This window comes from Gigantopelta aegis, chromosome 2 (assembly GCF_016097555.1).
Source record: "Gigantopelta aegis isolate Gae_Host chromosome 2, Gae_host_genome, whole genome shotgun sequence".
In the NCBI taxonomy this organism is placed as follows: Eukaryota; Metazoa; Mollusca; class Gastropoda; order Neomphalida; family Peltospiridae; genus Gigantopelta; species Gigantopelta aegis.
The window spans coordinates 16,475,680-16,497,729 of NC_054700.1; the positions used below are offsets into that span (position 1 = coordinate 16,475,680).

The following is a 22,050-nucleotide window of genomic DNA, read 5'->3' on the forward strand; positions in this document are numbered from 1 at the left end:
TAGTATCCTTAGTCATATTACCTTTAAAGGGACATTCCTGAGTTTGCTGCATTGTAAGATGTTTCCGACTAATAAAATATTTCTACGATTAAACTTACATATTAAATATATTTTCTTGTTTAGAATATCAGTGTCAGTATATTCAGTGTGTTTCTGGTCGTCTAAATATGTGTAAGAAGCCCAAACTGGATTTTGTCTTCAAATAATTTCGTACGTACGAAAAAAACAATATTTTAGGAAATAAGATGAAATTTAACCTAGTACAAATATTAGAACGATCAAAAATATATTTAATATTTAATATACAGTCACTAATATTTTATGCAGAAAAAAATATAGCTGATATGTAATTACAGTAGTTAAAAAGTCTCTGTTAGTCGATAACATCTTAAAAAGTACAGCAAACTCAGGAATGTCCCTTTAAAATACTGATACGTTCTGTGAATTTATTTTACTCCCCCCATTCCCACGCAACCATTAAGTTTAAACCAGCTGGGCTAATGACATTGGGTGCAGTTATCTCCCCCTAGGGGCCAAGCGTCCAATAGTCATAAATATCCTTAATTAAGATCGGATGATGTTTTGTGGCTTTGTGCTCCTCTTTCGCGAGTTTTTATATCTACTGTAACAAAGGTTTAGAGTCTGTTGAACAAGAATGAATACCGTTTAGCACAGCTAGTAGATCTATTTGCTTTTAATATCAATAGTCTTTAATATAATTATTACAGGCACGAGTGTTTATCGTCGTCATCATCATCATCATTATCATCATCACAATTAGTAGCAGTAGAAGTAGTAATAGTAGTAAAAGTAGTAGTAGTAGTAGAAGTATTAGTAACATTATATCGCCATCATTATATTATTAGTAGTAGTAGTAGTAGTAGTAGTAGTAGTAGTAGTAGAAGTAGTAGTAGAAGTAGTAGTAGTAATAGTAGTAGTAGTACTAGAAGAAGAAGTAAAGTAGTAGTAGTAGTAATAATAATAGTAGCAGTAGTAGTAGTAGAAGTAGTGTAGTCAAACAAGTATGGTAACACTTGGTGTTGTAGACCAAAAATTGTTCCATCAGATATATTATCGTCATCATCTCAGCATCGTCACCACCATCATCATCATCTTTATCTTAATCATTCTTCATCATTATCATCATCATCATTTTATCATCAACATCATACCGCCATCATTATTATTATTATTAGTAGTAGTAGTAGTAGTAGTAGTAGTAGTAGTAGTAGTAGTAGTAGTAGCAGCAGCAGCAGCAGCAGTAGTAGTAGTAGCAGTAGTATGTTGTTGTTGTTTTGTTGTTGCTGCTACTGCAGTTGGTGGTGTTGCTGCTATTGTTATTGTTATGTTGTTGCTGTGATGTTGATGTTGTTGTTAATAACTTAATATTAGTAGTAGCGGTAGCAGAAGCAGCAGCAGTCGTAGACTGACGTTCAGTGACCTCATTTGATCCACACTTGCCTGGCACGCATTATATTACCTCTTGACGAACGTAATTAGGACGACAGCGGTAATCACGGCTCTTTGATACGGTTATTATTTGAGGTATTATAAATATCTGCTGGTTTCCGCTGACAGACGCTGACATCATTTCCTCATTTACAGGGGGCACGGAAACCGATTCCGCCGTGCCAATTTAATTTCTCAGGTGGCTTTTTCCACGCTTTTCAAAACCGCCGCCTTATCCCACTAGAAACCGCAATTGTTTGCAGTCTGTTTCTTTTATCTCTTGGCATTTGGGTAACATAAGGAATTTCGACTCGAAGGTCGTGTTTGTTGAAATTTACAGAGAGATATGTCTATAACTGAAGAGAATTGAAGTATCCAGGGATGGTGTGTGAGCTGATGCAGAATGTTGGAATTGTGCTTGAAACTGTCAAGCAAATTCAAACACTTTATATAAGACGTTTTCAAACAAGCTGTCTGTGATGATGAGCGTCTGATTTTAGGTCAGACTAAAGAACAAATATAACCGATTTACGTCTGTTTGAAAACGATACTTCGTATGACAGACGATATATTTATAGTGATAAAATGCAACTGGTGGTCCAAGTCTGTTGAGCAATTAGCGTAAAGTGGGTAACCGACCTTGGACGGTATTTTAATGTGATAATAAAAATAAATAAATAAACCCAAAACAATATTTTACATTAAATGGGCATACCCTAGTTTTTGAACACTAAGGCATATTTTTTACTATCAGATCCGTTTTTGGTAATTGAAATCATACTTTACTTAGATTTTATGGTTTATATTATCATTTTCCGTACATTCTAAGTGTTTTTTGGTCATCCTAGTATTTTAATATCACAAAATGCATTTCTCATAGTTTGTAAAAACGCACGTGCGTCTGTGAAGTAACAGTTATGGAGTCGAGTTTTAGTCTATTTTTAGAGGGTATTTCACCATTTCAAAGTCACGGACTTATGTTTCACTCCATTATAATTTTATCCAAATGTGTTACAGGTTTGTAGATTAATTAAACTTAGTGTTAATTTTCACGGGTTGAAACTAGGGTATGTCCCTTTAAGGTCAGCGGCTGTTAGCGCTATTATTTCTCAATAATTGTAGACTATAAATGTTCCATTTTACTGTCCACAACTACCGACAAAATATTGTTTAGAAAACTTAACTTTACTACGTCTTGCGAAAGAATTGTTTGAAACTTTGCGATATACTTCAGATTGACCTGGATCAATAGGAGCATACCGATATGATGTTTGTTTAACATGGCCGACATTGTATGCCAATAACTTTGCAATATATCAACCGGCTACTTTAGGGTTCCTCATCTATCACAATGGACGGGTCATTACCGATTTTGTAAACTGTGAACTGGATTGCTGGAAATAAAACTGTTTTCGCAACATTTACTTTGCAGACTTTGAACAAACTAATCTGTCGAAACGTGTACACAATTAAGCGCGTGCCAGACTCGGTAAATGGAAAAGAAAGAGAAGGATTAAAAAGTCATATTTTCGCCGAAATGAGTTTAGTCGTGAGTGTATTTGTGGAACAAAACAACAACAAAACAAAATTTACAAAAAAACCTAAATAAATAAAACAAATATTAGCTTTTTTACAATCAACACACACACACACACACACACACACAGAGAGAGAGAGAGAGAGAGAGAGAGAGAGAGAGAGAGAGAGAGAGAGAGAGAGAGGGGATAGGGAGAGAGAGAGAGAGAGAGAGAGAGGGAGAGAGGGAGATAGAGAGAGAGAGGAGAGGAGAGAGAGAGGGATAGGGAGAGAGAGAGAGAGAGAGAGAGAGAGAGAGAGAGAGAGAGAGAGAGAGGGAGGGAGGGAGGGAGAGAGAGAGAGAGAGAGAGAGATAGGGGAGAGAGAGAGAGAGAGAGAGAGAGAGAGAGAGGGAGGGGAGGGAGAGAGAGAGAGAGAGAGAGAGGAGAGAGAGAGAGAGACACAGAGAGAGACAGACAGACAGACAGACAGAGAGACAGACCACGCATACACACATAAACAAACACACCAAACAAAAAAGTTAACACAAATGCACATGGCGATATGTAGGTCTTTCAGATGCCTACTAATTTATTTCTTAAGTTTCTGGGGGGTTTTCTTAAAAAGGTAATCCACTTTTATGCTATCGTACATATGCGTAGGAACCGATGTTGATGATGATGATAATGACGACGACGATGAATATAATGATCATGACGATTATGATGATGATAATAATAATATATATTAAAATGTTACAGAAAAAGATACCGGTACATCGCAATATGTCTGTCTAATTAATATTGGATTGGCAAAGCAGACAGCTCGAAATCGGTTTTGCAAATCAAATTGTTTGCTCCAAATGCCATGAAATTGGGTCTTACGCAATCTATAATTTAACCTTTTCTTTTTTTCCCCCCTTCTGAATGTTAGCTTCTTTCTATCACCAAGTCTTTCTACTGAACCTGTGTAATACATTCAAGATGTATGTATGTATGTGTGTGTGTATGTATGTATGTATGTATGTATTGATGTATGAATATCTATATATTGTATGTATGTCGAGGTTGACTATTACATACATAGATATTAACGCACTGGCGCAGGGGATAATTAAATCCTTTCTGGCCTCACAAATTGTCCCATGCCGTTGCTGGGACTCGAACCTGTGGCACCGATTCGCCCGCAAATTGCAAGACTAACCACGATACGATCTGAGCTATCGAAGCTTCCATAAAAAAGGAAGCTCTTTTAACTCAACCATATGCATGGGGCCTACAATCTACGCGGTCGATCCCGCTTACGTGTATGTATGTATGTATGTATGTATGTATGTATGTATGTCGAGGTTGACTGTTATATACATAAATATTAACGCACTGGCGCAGGGGATAATTAAATCCTTTCTGGCCTCACACATTGACCCATGTCGTTGCTGGGACTCGAACCTATGGCACCTAATCGCTCCCAACTTTGCAGACTTCCCACGATATCTTTTGAGCTATTGAGGCATCCATAAAAAGGATGCTCTTTAACTCAACTATATGCATGGGGCCTACAATCTACGCGGTCGATCCCGCTTACGTGCATTACATGGCGGGCAGACCTGGCACTGTCTAGTATGTATTGATGTATGAATATCTATATATTGTATGTATGTCGAGGTTGACTGTTACATACATAGCGCACTGGCGCGGGGGGGATAATAAAATCCTTTCTGGCCATGTATGTATGCATTCATGTTATGCATGGATGAATGGATGGGTGGGTGTATGTATGCATGTATGCCCACAAATGACTGTCAGGTCAGATGTCGGGAATTAACGTGCTTATATCAATTTCAAGTTTAAGCACGCTCGTGGCGAGCACAAATTCTGACAAGAGGGTGGGGGAGTGTTAAAAAAGAGTTGTGAAAGGTTAGAAACGTTTATATAAATGATTAGATAAGACAAACGTTTAGATGTGTTTCGTGTTTATTGTATATTCATAAATTTAATCATTCAAGTGGTCAAAACAACGATTACAAACACCCACCCACCCACCCAAAAAATAAGAAGAAACAGCCACTAATCAAACATCCCTACGCCCCCAACCCCACTCCCAAAATAACTGTTTCGGATCAGTACCCCTTGTTGGGACCAAAATCATTGCTGTATAAGAAAAGAAAATTAATGATACCACAAACCCTTGCAAAGTTCAAGATGGCGGACGCATATGGTGTGCCATAAAATAACAATGAAATGAGACTTTTCAATTGTGTAGTTTGTGGAATGTTGTCTATGGAACCTCTTCACAGATCCCCAATTATATGGTACAGATTCTGAATTAGCCAAGATTAAGGATATTTTAAGTGTTTGAGTAAAGGGGCGGAGGCGGAGGAACTAGATACCATTTTTTACAATCATAATGGCTAATATATAGCTCATAACGCTTTATCTCTGTTCCAGATGATTCGAAAGATTATTATGCTTTTCTATGAAAATGTGCACTTTGAAAATTACGAAACGAAATTCCTTAGCGTTTAGTGCATAAAATTATCGTGTTTTTCTTTTCTTAATGGCCATTAAAATTATTGTATAAAATTGCGGAGTTAATAATTGTTCTGCCGACCCTATTATGTTAATTGGACACACGAACATGAGGGCCAGAGTGACCTGGAAGGAATTTTGTTTGTCTACAAAACTCTTAAAATATCACCTGTTTGTGCTGTATGTTAATGAATTACTCTACGTCATAACAGCTGGTTGGCACTCTAAGCCCATCCGATACTGGAGTAATTGGATGCTTATGAATCTCAGGGTCGAACTGCCACGCACGATTAGTGGTAGAGAGATCGCGTGAGGAGCGATGGGTCGTGGGGTCGATCACCATCTACGGTATGGATCTCCATCCACCGTCCTACCTTTCTCATTATACCAGTCTTTTGTTGGGCTTACAATGTTAATGATTCACAACTGATACACAGCAGGTCTTGGTATCACTAGATACAAACAAAAACACGAATTTACTTTTACATATGTAATATGTACTATATTGTCTATTGGAAAGTACATATAAAACACGTTTGTCTCTGCCTGCTCTCCCCCCCCCCCTCTCTCTCTCTCTCTCTCTCTCTCTCTCTCTCTCTCTCTCTCTCTCTCTCTCTCTCTCTCTCTCTCTCTCTCTCTCCATCCCGTCTCTCTCCCCCTCCTTCCCTCTCTCTCTCTGTCTCACTGTCTCTCTCTCTCTCTCTCTCCATCCCGTCTCTCTCTCCCTCATTCCCCCACTCTCTCTCTCTCTCTCTCTCTCTCTCTCTCTCTCTCTCTCTCTCTCTCTCTCTCTCTCTCTCTCTCTCTCTCTCTCTCTCTGTATATGTGTGTCTGTCTCTCTGTCTCTGTTTCCCCAAGTATCGAAATTAATAAATAAATAAATAAATAAATATGTTACCACAGCGCAAACACCCGCATTGGCGTGGTATTTATTTATTTTTAGCTGTTTAACTAATTATACTAACATTATCTCCCCTCCAATTTATTTCCGGAAGTGACATTCAAAATCCATACTATTATGACGATAAAAAATCAATATTGTTTTCTTTACCAGGTGATATATTCAATTAGAAATCTAAAAATGGATTCAGTTGACTAGTATATGACTATCTATATCCGTATAATAAAAGACTTGTTTTATTAATGAAGCATTCAGCAGATTTTTATTTCGGTTGTATGGCGTCGGACATATGGGTTAGGGTTAGGGTTAGGGTTAGGAATTAGAAATTTTAATTATTATTATTTAAGGTGTTTGTTATGCTAAGAAACATGTTACAGGAGACAACAAACTGAATCATTGTGCAAACATTTTTTTCTCCAACGATTTTAAAAACGAACTTTTTAATATGATGAATTTTTTTTTAATTTAAGGGAATTGTAAACGAAAAAAAAAGAAGAAAAAAGAAATGGTGCTCTGTTACAAGTTTATATAATGATAATTTACAGAAAAAATAACCACACAGAGAAAATAATTATTGCTAGTGTGCTTTTCTGAATCCATGACATAGTGAATGAGAGGTCACACGATTTAAAGTACTCGTATTGCAGGAATAACCATCTTCTAATCCGGGCGGGACGTAGCCCAGTGGTACAGCGCTCGCTCGATGACGGGTCGGTGTGGGATCGATTCCCGTCGGTGGGCCCATTGGGCTATTTCTCGTTCCAGGCAGTGCACCACGACTGGTATATCAAAGGCTGTGGTATATACCACCCTGTCTATGCATATAAAAGATCCCTAAATCGAAAAGAGTAGCCCATGAAGTGGCGACAGCGGGTTACCTCTCTCAATATCTGTGTGGTCCTTAACCATATGTCTGATGCCATATAACCGTAAATAAAATGTGCTGAGTGCGTCGTTAAATAAAATATTTCTCTCTCTCTCTTCTAATCCATTAGAGCTTTATAAAAAAAAATGGCCCAAAAAGAAACCTTAATCGTAATCTTGTTTTTTAACAAAGTGTAGTGTCTTATTGAATTAATTCCAATCGATATACCCAGCGTACGTGTTAAATGCGTCAAAGACGGCGAAGAATTAACCTCCAGGAAAACCGGATCATCTTCGTGAACCGGGGTCATCGGATAAATAGCGCGGGGACAAATTGATTCTTGTTGCTGATTGGCCACGACTGATTCCGTCTTGTCAAAATGGCGCTGTGCCGTGTGATGCAACTAACCAAGATCGATCCCTTTCATTCATAAAATTAGAGAAATCTGATAGTGTCGGTGGAAGACATTGGGTTATATCGTGATCGATTTCAATTACTAATCAAATAGCAGTTTCGGGATGTTACAGCTATGTAGACGTATTGGAATCATTTGGAACAACTCGAAGGAACTTCATGATAGCGAGACACGTTGTGCAATGACGGAAGCATTACGTTTTATGGCATATCGTTATACCACGTGTTATTGTCGTGGGGGGGGGGGGGGGGAATTTGTCCATTTTTAAAAATTTATTTTAAAATTACGACATTATTTCTATTTATTTTAAATTATTAAGTAGGTTAATGGTTTGTTGTTAGTGGTTAGTGAGAGAGAAGTAAGTGTAATGCCATTACACCTAACCACCGAGTCGTTAAAACTCGCTGTGGATGGGTTTGTTTGTGTTGTTGAACGACACCACTAGAGCACTTTGATTTATTAATCATCTGCTATTGGATGTCAAACTTTTGGTAATTGTGACATATAGTCTGACGGAGGAAACTCACTACACTTTTCCATTCGTAGCAAGGGGATATTTTATATGTACCATCCCACAGACAGGATAGCACATACCACGGCCTTTGATATACCAGTCGTGGTGCACTGGCGGGAACGAGAAATATACCCTGTGGTTAGGAGTCGATATTTGACTGCGATCCTAGTACCTACCAGCCTGAACTCCGATGGCTAAACCATTACATCATCAAGGCTGACTTAAAGGAACATTCCCGAGTTTGCTGCATTGTAAGATGTTTCCGACTAATAAACTATTTCTACGATTAAACTTACATATTAAATATATTTTCTTGTTTAGAATACCAGTGTCGGTATATTCAACGTGTTTCTGGTCGTCTTAATATTTGTAAGAAGCCCAAACTGGATTTTGTCTTCAAATAAATTCGTACGTACGATTTTTTAATTTATTTTAGGCAATAAAATGAAATTTAACCTAGTACAAATATTAGAACGATCAGAAACACGTTTAATATATAGCCAATAATATTTTATGCAGAAAAATATATTTGATATGTAATTACAATCGTTAAAAAGTCTCCTTTAGTCGATAACATCTTAAAACGTGCAGCAAACGCAGGAATGTCCCTTTAACGATTTGTATACCCTTTATGATTACCCACACACCCTGTTTAAAAGACCGGATCGCACGGTAGTTAACCTTCTGTTATAATGAACATATTGTTGCCTAGAACTAATATACCGGCCTCGGTGGCGCAGTGGTTAAGCCATCAGACTAAAGGCTGGTTGGAACAGGGTTTGCAGCCCGGTACCGGCTCCAACCCAGAGCGATTTCTTAAGGGCTCAATGGGTAGGTGTCAGGCCACTACATCATTTTCTCTGTCACTAACCACTAACCAACTAACACCTAACCCACTGTCCTGGACAGGCAACCCAGATAGCGGAGGTTTGTGCCCAGGACAGCGTGCTTGAACCTTAATTGGATTATAACCACGAAAATAAGTTGAAATGAAAAATGAAATAAAAATATTATAATATATTCAGTTTTATTTATCAACAAAAGTGCTTTAGTGTGCATACTACCAAATCAAATCCCATAGAAGACAATAGTAACATATGCGGATAAAACTCCTACATGCAATGTAATAATCGACATAAACTCCACGGATATAAATACTACCACCCCTCACCCTTAAAGTGAATCAGAAAAGAATTGGGGGTGAAGCTGCTCATTTCAGAGATAACGGGTAGCGTCTATGACTACCCTAGTTTCGCATAAATTATGAGTACTTTTTTTATGGGTACCCCATACATGTATGTTTCAAGCACAAGGCTACTTGATACAGTGGTACTGGATGAAATAAAATTGCATACATTTTTCGCCCAGATAAAACTTTTTTTTTGACAGCCAACACACTCACATTTATCACCAATCACAGGACTTGTGGTGTTAACTTCTCTATCAAAAGTTCGGTGCACCTCGAACTTTGACCCAGCCGGAAGTTATATAGTTTAGTACTACCTTTACTGGACAGGCTAGTCACTTCCTACTTGTTATCGATATTTTGGTTTTACATGTATAACGTGAAGGTACTTTTCCCTCAGAATAACTTGAGCAATATTTCGGAAAAATACTCAGTTTTCAGAGTAGTCTGTACACATCCGTAGACGCATTCAGATGCAGGGTTTATGCCAAATAATTTATTACCTGCGGTGGGGGGAGACGTAACCCAGTGGTAAAGCACACGCCTGATACGCGGTCGGTCCAGGATCGATCCCCGTCGGTGGGCCCATTGGGTTATTTCTCGTTCCAGCCAGTGCACCACGATTGGCTTCCTCTAGATAACTGTGTCAAAAAATTACAATATCTTTGACATCTAATAGCCGATGATTAATAAATCAATGTGCTCTAGTAGTGTCGTTAAATAAAACAAACTTTATCTTATTAACAGCGGCAATTTTGACCCTGCCTACACCTATTTTAAAGTAGTAATTTCTGTACAAATAAACATATTTTAACAAGAAAAATATTATCCCCTCTACGGACGGCAGTAATTCTTATCCAGAGCTACTCCCCCCCCCCCCCCACCCCCCCCACCCCCCAACCCCCGCCCACCCCTCCAAAAACAAATCCACCTTGCTATTTGTAAAGCCCTTGACCTATGGCAATTCATATCGCATCTATGGCAATTCATATCGCATCTATGGCAATTCATATCGCATCTACGGCAATTGCCATCGGTGTCGTCCTTAATTTCGAATCGTGCAGACGTCTCTTTGTTGAAAGATTTCTGGAATCTATAGGTAGTCTGTGCGGAATACCTGACAATCAGGCCTTAATGAGATAGTGTGTGGCTGTCTACGAGTACCTAGTGCGCGCGCCGTATGACCTCTACAGACTGATATGTCGTCTGCTCACAACAGAGACATTTTCGTGATTACTGTCGTATGACACGGTATTCATCAGCAGAGAAGACGGCTTAAAATTGTCAAAACATGGCGACTCTACATCCTCCCATTCCCCTCAGTTCTCATAAAAAAGAATAAATGTCCCTTTAAAGGGACATTACTGAGTTTTCTGCATTGTAAGATGTTTCTGACTAATAAAATATTTCTACTATTAAATTTATATATTAAAATATATTTTCTGGTTTAGAATATCAGTGTCTGTATATTCAATGTGTTTCTGGTCGTCTTAATATTTGTAAGAAGCCCAAACTGGACTTTGTCTCCAAATAATTTCATACGTACGAAAAAATATTTTGTAGGAAATAAAATGAAAATTAACCTAGTGCAAATATTATAACGATCAGAAACACGTTTAATATACAGCCACTAATATTCTAAACAAGAAAATATATTTAATATGTAAGTTTAATCGTAGAAGTATTTTATTAGTCGATAATATCTTAAAACATTGAAAAAAAAGAAAAAGAAAAAAAGTGTTTTATTTAACGACGCACTCAACACATTTTATTTATGGTTATATGGCGTCAGACATATGGATAAGGACCACACAGATTTTTTTAGAGGAAACCCGCTGTCGCCACATAGGCTACTCTTTTTTACGACAGGCAGCAAGGGATCTTTTATTTGCTCTTCCCACAGGCAGGATAACACAAACCATGGCCTTTGTTGAACCAGTTATGGATCACTGGTCGGTGCAAGTGGTTTACACCTACCCATTGAGCCTTGCGGAGCACCCACTCAGGGTTTGGAGTCTGTATCTGGATTAAAAATTCCATGCCTCGTCTGGGATCCGAACCCAGTAGCTACCAGCCTGTAGACCGATGGCCTGCCACGACGCCACCGAGGCTGGTCCAAAAAACAAAACATTGAAGCAAACTCAGGAATGTCCCTTTAATACATGTCTAAATATGATCAATTTTGTATTTGTTTTTCTTTCTTGCTACTAATTTGTTCGGAACTTTGTTGGTGTTTATTTATTTATTTGTTTATTTTTATTTGTTTATTTTTTTTTTTGGTTGGTTTGGATGTTGTTGTTTTAGTTGGGGGGGGGGTTGGGGGGGTTGGGGGGTTGTTGCATTTTGTGTTTGTTGTTTTTTTTCGTTTGGTTGGTTGGTTGTTATTTTTTATGTTGTTGCTGGTGGTGGCTTTGTTTTTGTTGTTTTGGGGTGGTGGGGGGTTGCGGGAGGTTGGCGGGGTGTTATTTCTTCATTCTTCTTCTTTTTTTTTCTTTTTAGGGGATCTTTATAAAAAAAAAAAAATTATATGAGTGGCCGTTGGATATCATATATCTTATAACTAGTTGTTTCAAAAGATATCAAAAGAGAAAAAGCGTCAGTTGTAAGATACATGGTAATTAACTCTTACATGTCCTCAAAAACCAGCCTTAAACTGAACACACAGTGGCCGTTTGTAAAGTTTGTTTTATTTAAGAATGTTTTCCGGTTGTAACGTCACAGACTCTTGTTTCACTCTGTTGTAACTTTATCCAAGTGTGTTACAGGTTTGTAGATTAACTAAACTTAGTGTCCATTTTGTAACTTTATCCAAGTGTATTACAGGTTTGTAGATTAACTAAACTCAGTGTCCATTTTGTAACTTTATCCAAGTGTATTACAGGTTTGTAGATTAACTAAACTTAGTGTCCATTTTTATTGGTTGAAACTAATGTCTGCGCCTTTAAAATAAAGACAGCTCAAAGGCACAGAAAAAAAGGTCATTCGTAAAGAGAAACAGAGATAGAAGGGGTTAAAATTCACCACACCACTTTAACACCTCATATTTTTAACACTTAGTACTTTTATGGTCTGTGTAACAAAGAAAAAGAAGAAAGTCCAATTAATTCAAAACTAGAATATACAATCGTCATCGCTTTCGTTTAACAAGCAGTCAAAGCAGCCTAATTTAATTTAAATATATTTGTTATCCTCATTTGCCAATATGTTCTTGTTAGAATATAAATTAGAATTGACGCTGATGTATCATCACATATCGTCTAATGTTGTCCGTATCGTAAACACATCGAAGATCAAATCCGATTGGTTCTAAGTTATCTCGTCAAAAGAATGTCGCATAAAGCTCGCCATCAAGCATTATTCATCGAATCATGTCGCTTCAACTCGGAACATATAGTACTCGCGGAGATACTGAAACAAAACAAAAACAATCAGCTTAGCGTATTGTCCACGTACATCTACATCTTTCTGTTTTACTGTAGGGATAATACGTTTACTAGTATCTCGTATTTGGCCTAATAATGACTTGTCTTACTTCTAGAAGTTTACATCAGATCAGACTCTCGCGTCAATCTCAGAGTGATTTTCCGAGATACACTTCGGATTCTAATCGAATGAGCCCGTATCCAAGACCAGATGCTCCGAGGAAGAATCGGCTAACAGTTCGTGGATCGAAGCAGGGCGAAAATTGCCGATGCTAATTAAAGACTCGCCACCAGTGGAGAAAGAACTCGTACTTAGTGAATTAGAAAGGTGTAAACATGAGAGGAAAAAAAGCCGTCTGCTCTCGGTTCGTCGTCATTTCCGATGGTGTTTGGAGAAGATAGGGCTCCACGATCGCTGACTTCCCTCGCTTTATCTTCTCCAAAGATGCGACTTGTTTCCTTTTTAAGTTGATTACGTGGTGGTATATAAACTTTCTTGGAGATTTCGTAACAGTGGAACTACTTTTGGAAACCATTTGCGACTTTTTGCCTCACTGGATTTAACATTAGATAATTATTTACAGGTGAGTGGAAACATTATTACGAATGCTATTAAGAGTTGATTAGTGGTGAGTTGGCTTTCGCTAAGATTGATCGCAGTGCTTCACGACTGCTATATGACATGCGGCATGTGTTGTCATCTCTTGAAGAAAAGCGCACAATTGCTAAGAAAAAACAAGCATGGGTGTACACATGTACACGCACATTTGCACACACGCGTACATGATAAACACACATACCACACACTCACTGTGCCATACACACAAACAAACATACATACATACATACATACATACACACAAACAAACAAAGCTTCTTTTTCTGATGCATCAACATCAACATCCACATCCATAATTTGAGAAATTGCAAAACCTGCATGTGTGCGCCAAAAACCATGTAGACCATCTATCACAATGGAGTTTTTAAGTCCACAATTCTTCGATTTCTCTTTTGGTATGAATACAAATAATCAAATTTACGATGCTATCTTTTGTTGTTTGACATACAAGAACATAAACCGACATTCCAGGCTCTAGGCTCAAAATTGGCATAAACATAATGTTTGGGTTTGTTATAATCAGAGTGTCTAGCTAAAGTTTGTTTAGTTTAACGACACCACTAGAGCACATTGATTGAGCAAACATCGCCTATTGGATGTCAAACATTTGGTAATTCTGACACGTAGTCATCAGAGGAAACCCGTTACATTTTTCCTAATGCAGGAAGGGATCTTTTATATTCACTTTCCCACAGACAGGAAAGCACATACCACGGCCTTTGACTAGTTGGAAAAACATGTTTAACTTGTCCACAGCATGTTATTTCCAAATTGGATGGGAAAGTACCTTCATTTGTGTATGTTTATGTTTTTGTCTGTGTTTGTATTTGTGTCTGTGTTCGTACGTACTTATGTATAGATGTATGAATGGGGAAAAAAGCCGTCTGCTCTCGGGTCGTCGTCAGTTTTGATGATTGTTGGAGAAGATATATTGTATGCACTTCGTGTTTGACTAGTATATACATACATACATACATACATACATACATACATACATACATACATACATACATACATACATACATACATACATACATACATACATACATACATACATATATATATATATATATATATATACGAACGGGCACAGGGAATAAAAACAATTTTGTTCTGGAAAAAAAACCGTTTCTTACCGTTGCTGGGACTCGATCCTTAATCAGCGAATCGCCAGCAGTTTCCAGACCACCAGGTGTGCCACTCAGCCATCGGGACATTCTTATTTTCGTGCTTATGTCCTATTAAGGTTCAAGCACGCTGTCCAGGGTACACACGTCAGCTATCTGGATTGTCTGTCCAGGACAGAGAGTTAGTGGTTAGTTGTTAGTGATCAGTAAGAAAGATGTTGATGCAGTGGCCTTACACCTACCCATTGAGTCCACAAATTCGCCTATATATATATATGTATGTATATATGAATTTATAAGGAGAAGAAGGAAATGGTTTATTTAACGACGCATTTATCACATTTTTATTTACGGTTATATGGCGTCGGAATATGTATGTATGTGTGTGTCTGTATATATATATATATATATATATATATATATATATATATATATATATATATATATAATATATACGTATACATATATACATATACATGCACGTATACATAGATACATATATACATACATACTCATATATATATATATATATATATATATATATATATTGTGTGTGTGTGTGTGTGTGTGTGTGTGTGTGTGTGTGTTTGTTGGCGTAATTTCGTGCTGGGGTGTCGTTAAACATTCATTCATTTATTGTTGTTGTGCGTGCGTGTGTGTTGTGTGTGTGATATTGTGTGTGTTTTGTATGCGTGTGTGTGTTTTGTGCGCGCGCGAGTGTGGTGTATTTTAGAACATGAAACTATTGTCAGCTAATTCATACATCACAATAGGTATTGTAGTTGAAACATTTACAATGTAATGAAAGAAACCACAAACATGCATTATATCTGATCCTCCTTATAGATCTTTCACGACAAAAGTATACGATTTTACGCCATTAACGCATACACAGTGTAGCTACATCAACAGCAAGACAATCGCAAAAAAGTGAGTTTAGAAAGTTAGATACTTTGTCTGGTAAGTAATCCATACACGCTGTCAGGTGTTATACTTATAATAGAAATAGGACTATTTCCGTTCAATGTATTTGTTTGTGTTGTTATGTTGTTATTGAAAAAAAAAATACTGAATCAAATTCGATTTTCATAGAAATAATAAGTATTAAGTCAAACACATTTTTATTATTTTGAATGACAAAACTGTATTCCAATATCAAAATCGTATTTCTGCAAAAGGTAGAGTCGAAAGGATGTTAGATAAAGTCGTGATTGCTTCCATGATCGACTACCAGGTGCTCGTCCTTTGGTAAGATAAAGTCGTGATTGCTTCCATGATCGACTACCAGGTGCTCGTCCTTTGGTAAAAGTTTGTTTTGTTTAACGTCAGCACTAGAGCACATTGATTAATCAATCATCGGCTATTGGATATCAAACATTTGATAATTCTGACTCATCTGAATCATCATAGGAAACACGCTACATTTTTCCTAATGAAGCAATTGATCTTTTATATGCACTTTCCCACAGACAGGATAGCACATACCACGGTCTTCGACCAGTTGTGGTGTCGTCCTTAAGAAGACCGGCACAAAACTAGGAGATCCGTAACTGGTTGTTTCATCTATCCTGCATCGCCTGCATGAGGACTGCCACTCTCAAGACTTGCTTAGAAAAACTAAACTTGCACAGGATAGCGCTTAATGGAATGTTTTCAAATTATTTTTAAATCACTGGCATGAGTCTGCAAGTAAGGTTTTGATTGGTGGACATGAGCTCCAACTGGCTGCTGTTAGATCCACATGTAATAGTGGAGCTAATTTTAATTAGATTTGTGGAGTTTGCTGCAATTTTAAAGATGTTATCGACTAACCGATACTTTTTAACGAGTGTAATTACATATCAAATATATTTTTCTGCATATCATATTAGTGGCTATATATTAAACGTGTTTCTGACCGTTCTAATATTTGTACTAGGTTACATTTCATTTTATTTCCTAAAAACTATTTTTTTGTACGTACGAAATTATTTGATGACAAAATCCAGCTTGGGCTTCTTACAAATATTGATATGACCAGAAATACATTGACTATACAAACACTGATATTCTAAACAAGAAAATATATTTAATATGGAAGTTTAATCGTAGAAATATTTTATTAGTCGGAAACATCTTACAATGCAGCAAACTCAGGAATGTCCCTTTAACAGCAACTCGAAAAGATATATTTGGACAAAGAAATGTGATGGAATCATTTCAATTCCACCCAGAACTTTTATTGCAGTTTTTACGTCATACGGACTTTTATTATAAATTTTAATTTTATATATCTGTGATATTTGTATTTTTTGCACAGTTCTTTACACTGTTTTTATTTGACTCTTGAATTTTTATATTCATTTTGATCAACAAATTTGTTTTGAATTACCATAGTTTGATACCCAATAGCCGATGTATTTTTCGTGCTGGGGTGTCGTTTAAAGGGACATTCCTGAGTTTACTGCATTGTGAGATGTTTCTGACTAAAAACAATATTTTTTACGATTCGACTTACATATTAAACATATTTTCTTGTTTAGAATATCAGTATCTGTATATTCAATGTGTTTCTGGTCGTCTTAATATTTGTAAGAAGTCCAGACTGGAATATGTCTTCAAATAATTTCGTACGTACGAAAAAATTATATTTTAGGATATAAAATGAAATGTAACCTAGTACAAATATTAGAACGATCAGAAACACATTTAATATACAGCCAATAATATTTTATGTAGAAAAATATATTTGATATGTAATGACAATCGTTAAAAAGTCTCTGTTGGTCGATAACATCGTAAAAACTGCAGCAAACTCGGGAATGTCCCTTTAAACATTCATTCATTCATTATTTCATTCATTCCGATATGGACAGTCATGAGAGAAGCTATAGGATCTGTTGCTACATGCATTTGTTAAGTTAATATCATAGAGGTAGTCTGTCCCCAATCTCAACGGCAAACATAGTATCCATAATCAAAACCATATTTCTGCACAATACAAAATCGAACGGGCATTTGGAAAAAAAATAGTGGATGATTCCAAGAATCTCTATCTGGTGCCTCGTCTATAGAAGAACAACCACTCTTAGGTATACCCTTTACTGGGCAATACGTCCTTCCTGCACCTCTCAGAGGGCTTCCAATCCCAGACTAGGTTATTAGATCAAAACTAGTACAGGACAGAGGTCATTGGAATAAGTAAAGCTGTGAAAGCATGCACTCGTGCATTACTGTTAGCAAAAGGGGAGGATATCCTGCATCACCGATGGCACTCGTCATGAGTAGACCGGCCTCAGTGGCGTCGTGGCAGGCCATCGGTCTACAGGCTGGTAGGTACTGGGTTCGGATCCTAGTCGAGGCATGGGATTTTTAATCCAGATACCGACTCCAAACCCTGAGTGAGTGCTCCGCACGGCTCAATGGGTAGGTGTAAACCACTTGCACCGACCAGTGATCCATAACTGGTTCAACAAAGGCCATGGTTTGTGCTGTGGGAAGCGCAAATAAAAGATCCCTATCTGCCAATCGGAAGAGTAGCCCATATAGTGGCGACAGCGGGTTTCCTCTCAAAATCTGTGTGGTCCTAAACCATATGTCTGACGCCATATAACCGTAAATAAAATGTGTTGAGTGCGTCGTTAAATAAAACACTTCTTTCTTTCGTCATGAGTACTGTCACTACAGCTGTCAAGTCCGTGATTTCATCTAAAGTGATGACAAAAAAAAGAATGTGCCAGAGATCACAAAAATGAAAAAGAAAGCACAAATTCAAAATATGGAATAGCATCAGCCATCATTTTGATGAGTGATTCGTCGTGGTTGGATGAAGTGAATTGGGGAAAACAAAACCAGGAAAAAAACACAATATATTAGCAGTGCGCCAAATGGCTACATAGGGTTGCAAATGAACCACTACTCATTTTAGCATGGATTACAACTAATATTGTGGGTAGAATTATATAAATACATGGTAAAAAAAGGTTTAGATAAATTTTTCCCGATTATCTCTTATCTTTTCACCCCGAATTTAAGTATTTGCTACAGCCTACAGGCTGGTAGGTACTGGGTTCGGATCCCAGTCGAGGCATGGGATTTTTAATCCAGATACCGACTCCAAACCCTGAGTGAGTGCTCCGCAAGGCTCAATGGGTAGGTGTAAACCACTTGCACCGACCAGTGATCCATAACTGGTTCAACAAAGGCCATGGTTTGTGCTAGCCTGCCTGTGGGAAGCGCAAATAAAAGATCCCTTGCTGCCTATCGGAAGAGTAGCCCATGTAGTGGCGACAGCGGGTTTCCTCTCAAAATCTGTGTGGTCCTGAACCATATGTCTGACACCATATAACCGTAAATAAAATGTGTTGAGTGCGTCGTTAAATAAAACACTTCTTTCTTTCGTCATGAGTACTGTCACTACAGCTGTCAAGTCCGTGATTTCATCTAAAGTGATGACAAAAAAAAGAATGTGCCAGAGATCACAAAAATGAAAAAGAAAGCACAAATTCAAAATATGGAATAGCATCAGCCATCATTTTGATGAGTGATTCGTCGTGGTTGGATGAAGTGAATTGGGGAAAACAAAACCAGGAAAAAAAATATATATATTAGCAGTGCGCCAAATGGCTACATAGGGTTGCAAATGAACCACTACTCATTTTAGCATGGATTACAACTAATATTGTGGGTAGAATTATATAAATACATGGTAAAAAAAGGTTTCGATCAATTTTTCCCGATTATCTCTTATCTTTTCACCCCGAATTTAAGTATTTGCTACAGCCCTCGTACGATTATGGAGATACGTGAACTACAGCTTCGTGCGTTGAGTATATTTCTTTTGCTAAACGGGTAAATATTAAATATTTGTTTTCTTCCTGTAACGCATTATTCTTCGATTCGCATTACATAATGCCGTACGTAGATCGGTAGTAAATTCCTTTTTGCCATAAGGAAGATAGCAGCTTTGCACTATAGTATTATCGGAAATAGAATAAAAATTATTTTCGTCGATTATTTTTTACATATTAAACAGACAAGTAAATATTTTGTAAATATCTATTTAATGATAGCCTACCTAATTTAGCATTTACTTGTTTTGGCTCTCATTGATGTACAAGGTGGTGTTTACTCTTGAAATTAAAAGAAAGATGTCAATAAACAGGTGATTTGTGCACTTTATTGGAACAGACTATAACAAATTTTGGTCAACATGTGTCAATTTCATTGCTGTTGAAATTATGTGAGGGACAATTTCTGATGACGGTTTACTCCTATCCCTCTCCAAAACAAGATATTTGTAGACATTTATAAGTAACTTTTGAGCAAAACTGTCAAGAACCATTCTGAGTTTGTGATCTATTATACCGGTATCTCAAAGTTGCATAATGACAGTTATTGCAAATATAGGAAATAATTTTATCTACTATTAGAAAAAAACATTTTTACTGGAGAATCTTTTATCACAAACATGCTCACATATAACTTCTAAGAAGGCACCTTTAAGTGGTTGCAATGTTGTGTAAATTTCTAATGTACTTATATTGAATTAATATTCACTAAATATGCGGGTCATTATTAAAGGGACACGCCCTAGTTATGGCTAGTTGTTAACCATTACGGCGTTGTTTTTCGCTATTAAACCCATTTCCATTCACCTGAAGTGCTTTTTGGTAATCCTGGTAATCCTGATGTTTGTAAAACCACGAAATGCATTTTTTTGTATTTCTTAACAACAGGCGTGCACTCGAGAAAAAACCGTTAAGCAAGCGAGGTCCAATCTATTTTTAGAGCGAATCTTCCTGTGTAAACGTCACAGACGTTGGTATACCACGTGACCGTTATCATTTTTGGTTCGGTTTGTTTTTTTCTCGTGCACGGTTCGCGCAATCAACATCCGATTTGTTGCCGTTTGCTTGTTATTCATTTGTGAGATTTTTCTTCACAGTTCGTGAACATTTTCAGTAACAATAAAGTTCAGATAAGTAAGTGTCTCAATACAAAACGTTACAAACCCTTAAAACCAATAATTTTGCTAAGTCTTACGATATCTGGAGAGGGGATACAATCAGGACAGAACAGTTGGAACATGTCCAGGAGAGGTGAAAAGAACGCACCCCAAGTCTGTGCGCACTCTGTGAAATTTGTCGTGGCGTAGGCATTGTTGTGCTTCGAGCGACATCTACCGGTGACATCAGAATACTAACTTTCAAAATTATTTCAAGCAATTGGGACATGGGGATTCCCATGGTATTTATCGATATAAAACCTGCTTTTTCACTCCAGTTGATAAAAACGTGATTTAAGTGTGTTACAGGTTTGTAGATTAACCAAATTATAATTTATTTTCGCTGGATGGAACTAGGGTGTGCGGCTTTAATAACGTATGCTGCAATTCAAAATAATCGGTTAACTTGCAGTTTTAAATTAAAAGTTTGTTTACGGGTAAATGAAATTGACACATATCATCAAAATGTGTTACAGTCTGTTCTAATAAAGGTCACAAATCTCCTGTTTACTGACATCTTTATTTCAATTTCAAGAGTAACACCACCTTGTACATCAATGGGAGCCCAAACAAGTAAATGTTAAAGTAGGTAGAGTATCATTAAATAGGTATTTACAAATATTTACATGTCAATTTAATATAAAAGAAATAATTAACGAAAATCATTTTTATTCTATTTCCGACAGTACTTGTATATTTTTCTAAAGGCCAATTCAAATTAGGTTGCATTGTACCAAAGCAGAAAGTTCCGTTTCACAGTTGGCGGTGCAACGTGACATTTACGGAGAAAAAGCAGCTGCGGCGCTGATTGGTTATAATATGTTACATTGATTATTTATCCATTGCCAGTATATAATACACATTTAATTAGTGTACAGTTGTTATACAGTATATATTAGGGGTTCAAACCAGTGCAAGGTACCCCCAAAAATGAAACTGCGATTTTCAGCAAAAATTACGGTTGCTAACATAAATTCATCAAATCTCATAAATGGTAGGTAGAATGGCCCTATCCCTCAATTTTCTTTCAGATAGATTAAATGTGAGATGCCACAATGGTTTGTGTACTACTTGGATGTGTTGCTTATAACAGTTTTAATAGTAAACGTTAACACTATCGGCAAAAGGAATTGATTTGGTACAATGGAGCCTTTTTAGGCGAGTTATTATTTTAATTATTTCGTTTGTTTGTTTTATGTTTTCGTCCCAACCAGTGTATGCCGACTGGTACACCACCGCCCGTAACAGTGCATACTCAACATACTTTGATGTTTTCCGGAAGGAGTATGACGGCATCCGGTTTCGTGTCTCTTTCTTGACCACGTGTCGAAAGTACTATATTATGTTAGACATCAAATAGCTGTAGTTTAAAATGTCTTAAGTGTCGTTAGACTATGACACTCAGTACTCGGTGTATTTTTGTGTTCATATGTTGTTCAATATCCATTCCATCATTCATTCATTCATTCAATTGTTAATCAATTCATAGTCTATTCATTCATTCTTTCTTTCATTAATTCTTT

The 22,050-nt window shown here is 37.1% G+C and overlaps 1 long non-coding RNA gene across 1 annotated transcript in view; it reads left to right on the forward strand.

Moving 5' to 3' along the window:
- LOC121377089 overlaps positions 1-22,047 on the forward strand; it is a 48,704-nt gene extending 26,657 nt beyond the window's left edge. The window contains exons 3-4 of the long non-coding RNA XR_005958578.1: positions 12,912-13,379; positions 21,742-22,047. This is a non-coding gene — a long non-coding RNA (uncharacterized LOC121377089). The remainder of the gene's footprint in view (positions 1-12,911; positions 13,380-21,741) is intronic.
- Positions 22,048-22,050: the final 3 nt, after the last annotated feature.